Consider the following 6,504-nt stretch of genomic DNA (forward strand, 5'->3'; position numbering starts at 1 on the left):
AGGAGGAGAAGAAAGAAGCAGAAGAAGAAGAATAGGAAGAAGGAGAAAGAAGAGGAAGTACAAGGAGGAGGAGAAGAAAGAGGAAAGAAGAAGAAGAGGAAGAGGGGAGGAGGAGGGGAGGAAAGGGAAGGAGAATAAACTCTAGTCTTACTTGAACAGACCTCTACGTGTATACCCAAAACTGCATAGTCAACTCTAACTGCCAGATAATCTGTTTGCCAGATTTCCGCTGCTGTTGCTGTTGCAGCTACTTCTGAAAGAGGAGTAACTGTGGTATGGCTTTCTGGCTGCATTTTAGGTTTAGGGTCTAAAAGCTCCTTGACCAGTGCTTGGTTTAACCAGATTTGTTTCAGAGTCTTCTGAAGCTCTGGGTTCATTCTTCCACCTCCCACCCCTTGACCCTCGTTTAACCCAAGCATTGAGCAATATAATGCTCAGGAAGTTAGTTGGCAGCTCCCAGCAGGACCTCCGCAGCTATACCTTACCATGCTGCTGGCGCTGTCCGATGTGCTGGATGCTTCCACCATGTCTTGGCCTCTGTGTTTCTTGAAGATTTCAGTTGATAATTTATTGGGCTTAGGTAGACTGTAAATATTGCCTTGGTTCATATTTTATCACTGCTTGATTGCTGTCTAGGCTATTTATTTACCACGCATTAGTTTGTTCATGGTCCTATTGATGGAGAAGGCTAGCCTTTTGGCCACTGAGTCCATCCTTTGCTAATACCCCATAGGGCCAGAGGTCCCCAGGAATAGGTGAGGGTGGAAGGAAGCAAGGATATGTTGAGGACAAGAGAGCCAGCCCCAAACTCAGGTGAACTGAGAAGTTGGAATGCCTCTAAGATTGATATTAAGGTAACTTTATTGTCCAAAAAAGAGACAAATGAAAGTTACAGATTATTAATAAACCTACAGAAGTACTCACCCCACATCACTGTCTTTCCCCTTACTTTGCTTTAGTCTTTGTAATAGCACTTACCACCTTGCATAATAATGCATGTTTTTTGTTGTTGTTTGACTTCCTCCATTATAATGTAAGCCCCATTAGACCATGGGGTTAATTCCCTGTTCCATCTCCAGAACAGTGGCTGGCACATTGTAGGTGCTCAGTAATTATTTTAATTACTCTTTGAACAAATGGATGAACAATTGAATGAACTGTTGTTACTAAATGGGTATTCTCCAAAGTTTTTTTGTTTTTTTGTTTTTTTCCAAAATTGGTGCATGTAACAATCTCCTAGAAAGGGCCTTTACAAGATGCAGCTATCTGGTATATATCTTTAGAGACTTTCATCTTTAGTGTCTGGAGGATTGAATTCCAGAATCAGATATTTAAGCTCTTCGAGTGATGCCAAGCAAGTGGTCCTAGGAAAGTATTTTGAAAAAGTTGACTTATGTGATTTACACCCCCACAAAGATGTGTACCAGGAATACTTAGCAAAACAGTAGAGTCTCATTTTTTCTCCTTGCCAATTCAGGACATGTCAAAATAATAAGTCAAATATAATCAAAATAAAAAATAATCAAATAGGTAACTCAGTAACTCATTCTCATTTGAAATAGCTTTCTTCTGTTTTTTTTCCCCACATCTTTTTACTATTTCCTTTTCTTTTTTTTTTCTTCTTTTCTTTTTTTTTTTTTTTTTTTTGAGACGGAGTCTCACTGTGTCGCCCAGGCTGGAGTGCAGTGGCCGGATCTCAGCTCACTGCAAGCTCCGCCTCCCGGGTTCACGCCATTCTCCTGCCTCAGCCTCCCGAGTAGCTACAGGCGCCCACCGCCACGCCCGGCTAATTTTTTGTATTTTTTAGTAGAGACGGGGTTTCACCGGGTTAGCCAGGATGGTCTCGATCTACTGGCCTCATGATCCGCCCGTCTCGGCCTCCCAAAGTGCTGGGATTACAGGCTTGAGCCACCGCGCCCGGCCTACTATTTCCTTTTCATAGATTTTTCTAAACAGATGCACATCTCACAAAAGCTGAAAATTCCTCTTAACCAGCTATTTCTTTCAAATTGAGAAAAAATTGGTAGCAGTCATTGAGAATGCAAAAAGAAATGTTTGAAATATTGTCAGACTCCCTTTTGCTGTTGGACTCTTTAATTTAAAGGGCATATAGGTCACCTAACCCCTACAACAAAAAATCCATTAAGCCTCTAAGGACACAATCACATGATTCATTAGAAATATGAATGGTTGGCTGGGTATGGTGGCTCATGCCTGTAATCCCAGCACTTTGGGAAGTTGAGGCGGGTGGATCACCTGAGGTCAGGAGTTCGAGACCAGCCTGACCAACATGGTGAAACCCCGTCTCTACTAAAAACACACACACAAAAAAATAGCCAGGCTTGGTGGCACATGCCTGTTATCCCAGCTACTTGGGAGGCTGAGGCAGGAGAATCTCTTGAACCCGGGAGGCAGAGGTCGTAGTGAGCCAAGACCGCACCATTGCATTCCAGCCTGGGCAACAAGAACCAAACTCCGTCTCAATATATATATGAATGATTAAAAAACACTTAGAAAATTTTAAGTCTTTTTACATATTAAAGAAATATGAATTAAAAGAGTAATAAGAATTCTCACTGCTGGTTTGGAAAAAATTAATGTCTAGAATGGGAAAACAGACCTTCCCTTACCCCAAAACAATCACTTCCTACATGGCTTGGAACAAGCTTTCTAAAGAGCAGCTTGGAAATAAGTGTCAAAATTTAAAGTGTGGATATCCTTTGGCCCAGCAATTATATTTGAGGGAATGTATCCTTAGGACATTATTTGACCAAGATGTATTTTCAAGGATATTAATGGATGGGCCATTTATTAAATCAAATATTTTGAGATAATTTGAATGTCTACCAATTCAGGGTTAATAAAATTAGTTGACATATTTCCATACAATAAAACTGGCTGACATTTATCGAGCACTATTATTTGCCTGTCACTCTACTAAGTGTATTACAGGGATTAACTAGCTTAATTTTCACAACAATCCTCTACATAGATAGTATTATTATCTCATCTTAAATATGACAAAATTGAACCACAAAGAAGTTATGCAGCTGGTAAGTGGTCACATTGGGGTGACACCCAGACAGTCTGGGGTGATCTGTGTTCTTAACACTGATATTTCATAATGGGATATAATACAGCAACCATATGCAGAGGGAATGAGGATATATTCAGTAGATGAAAGCAGATTTCAGGAGAACTTAGCATAGTTACAGAAAGAACAGAGTGGAGAAAGGAAGAAAATATGTGGAACGCTTACAAAACGTGTTTTAATGGGAATATACCAAATATGTTATGTAGGGAGTTACTTTTAGATGACTTTCACTTTCTTTTTATAATTCCCTACAATAAAAATTCTTGTTAAATAAGCTTATATTTCTTTTACAATTAGAAAATATGTTTTTTAAAAATCAGCCAACTGCTAGCTTTAATGTATTTTGGCAAACCTTGAGGCGGTCTTTCCTGTTTGAATCAATTGGTATTGTTTTTTCCTGCTAACATTTCCTATAAGCCAGTGCCTTCAAAAATCTCAATTACTCAATAGTTTAAAGTTGGCTCTATGTCCATATTTTAGTGAAACCCTAGATAACTATCCTGGGAGTTGTAATTAAGGAGATGTGTAGGAATATGAAGATATAATACAGAAATTATTGTGGTAGACATGGTTGCTTGGCTGACCCAAAAACCATTGAAAAGACTGAGATTTCCACAATTCAGGCTGGAGAAGCAAAGTCATAGGCACTTTGGACCTAGAGTTGGTCATGTAACACATGAAACCAAAGGAGTTGGCTGCTGCAGGAGCTTCTATAAAATACTTTTTTTCCCCCCAAATAGAAAGATAAACCTGGATGGCACGCCTCTTGCCTCTACTAATCTTCCAGCTCTTCAGTCAGTCATGAGGATATGATTTTTGCAGTTGTGGCAGCCAGTTTGTGAACTTGAGGTGACAAGGTAAGGAAAAGACCAAGGGATATGCAAGGGATACGCTGACCATAACATTGTGATGCTGCTGAGCGAAAGCCAGCTAAAGTCTACCTCCAGGCTTCTTGTTATGAGAGAAAAAGAAAGCCTTATTTGTTGAAGCCACTGTTTACTGTTTCATTAGTTGCAGCCATGCATATTCCCAATGGATACAGTGCTCAAAATGCTCAGATATTATTCTTTCTTGAATTTCAGCAAATGTTTTATATCTTCCCTTGCAAAGAAATATTGTTTGAATCATTTTTAGGAAATCTAAAAGACTAAAATTCAAATTTAGAGTTCATCCAGTTAACTTTCTTTTTTGACATGCAAAAATTAGTGTTTAGGGAGAATAAAGGATTGCCACAGGGTTATAAGACTAGTGGTTATTTTCTTTTCTGAACAGCAGAATTTTGCATGAGGACACCTTCAGGTGGCTATTTGTGTTGTCTACAAGTCATAAGCCATAAGAGTTATGGTATATGACGTACAAGATGATAGATAGGAACATTTTACAGCATCTCAATAGATAAATTTACTGACAAGAAATATGTCTGCTCCTTACCCTGAGCATGGGAACTGCTGGCTGATGGATTCACAGAAGATATGAGTGTAAGAATGCTTGCCTGGGTGTCCTGGTAGCTGTTCTTCATCATAAGCACTTAAGGAGTCATTTTGTTGGATGATTTTGGTCACTGATAGAGGCTGAGATATGCAAGCTGATGGCTGTCGACAAAGCAATGACCTCATTATTTTTGTCTAAAAGACCAGCTCAATCCCTGCTGGATCATCTTTTTGGGATTTCTATATCACTTATAGCTAACGTGTCTAGCTTTGCCACTTACATTTCTAAAATGTCATTTTAGAATGAAGCTTAAAAAGAAAGTGGGAGGAAGCTGAGGGTATAATATAGAACCCTGTCCACCAGTTGTGTATTCTAATCAGTTCATTTAAATGTGTGTGAAGGAGCCACATCACAAAATGACCTGAAAAATCAGACCATAGCGCTATATCCTGAACACTTGTGAGTCAGGTCTCAGCTCATACGTAACCTTCAATGGCACATTCCCTGATCCCTCGATCTGATGCAGTCCCACATTTGCTCTATGACATCACTCCATTTTTGTTTCTTCTTGGCTTTTACCACTATCTGACGATTATTTTATCGATTCTGTTCTTTGTTCATTGTCTTTCTCCCCTCTAGCACTTGAGAGGTAGCAGGACTCCCTTTGTCTTGCTTGCTATAGCATTCTGAGTGAAGATGTCAGGCCTCAGACTAGAAGTTCCATAAATGTTTGTGGAATGTACAAAAGATGGTCATGATACTCTCTGTGACAATTTTGGCTACTTAGTCAGGTGACTACATTGTCTTTTAAGGGTGGGAGGGATGATAGATTACCTCTCCTCATTTTCATTGGTACGTCAATCAAGCGCTTATGCACCTTAGTCCAAAGAGTTACAATATAAATATGTAAAAACAATGTGGGAATGATTAGAACTGGCACATGCCTCAGTCACAATCAAATTCATATTTGTGCATGTGCATGTATGTGTGTGTGTGTAGGTACATATACAGGTCAGGTTTATTTGTTTTTGCCTGAGTGGCCAGTGGTCTTGGTTACTGAGAAAAAGACAGATGTTTAAATTGTACCAGAATTATACAGATATTTTCACATTTCACTGAGTAATATGTTATACAGATATTTTCACAACCTACGATTGATCCTGTGCTCTGTGCATGCATATGAATTGATCGGTGAACCCAATATAAAATGCTCTGGAAATAAGGCAAGCATTAGCCTAGCTTAGGAAACCTGCAGCAAGATTGATTGGAAGGAAACCTAGGCATATATGCAACCACTACATAACTAGATCAAGAGCTTGACATTGAGCCCAAGAGAAAAGAGCCCATAGAGAGTCCCAGAGCTCCCCAACCCACTCTCAGGATAGAAAGTCGTGTGGGATGTGGTGTAGCAAGAGCCTTATTCTGCTCCAAAGAGCAGCTAAGCTGCCAGCAAAGTAAACTCTCGGAGTAAGATAAAAACATTAATTACGGATGTCAAGATTAGAGTTTGCTTTTTCTGCAAATTCCATGGGGTCTCTAAGCAACTTGATCTTTGAATCCCTGGGGTACTAAAAATCTACAGAGAAGAGATTGTTATCTTAATGTTGCAAAAATCCCCACCTTGAATGCTGCCAAGTAAAAATCCAGCTTAATGACACAAAGTAGAAGGAATATTTCTTGTCTTTTCTTTCTTTAAAAGAGGACTGATATTCAAACACAATTTAAGCTGACAATTATAACTGTAAATTCTTCCAAAATTCTATGAGTATACAAAGTGCCTTGCCTGAGCTTAAGGAAACAACTATGCAATCACAAAAATTGGATTTTGATTTTGGAATGCCTTTCTACATACTACTTTTAAAATGTATTGGCCAACTTAAAAATGTTTGTCACCTCAGTAGAGAGGCACTTCCCAGTAGAAGAACTTGACTGCTGGAAGGCAAAAAGCTGAGCCCTCATTATTTGATATTCATAAATGT

Source organism: Mandrillus leucophaeus, unplaced genomic scaffold, assembly GCF_000951045.1.
Source record: "Mandrillus leucophaeus isolate KB7577 unplaced genomic scaffold, Mleu.le_1.0 Scaffold855, whole genome shotgun sequence".
In the NCBI taxonomy this organism is placed as follows: domain Eukaryota; kingdom Metazoa; phylum Chordata; class Mammalia; order Primates; family Cercopithecidae; genus Mandrillus; species Mandrillus leucophaeus.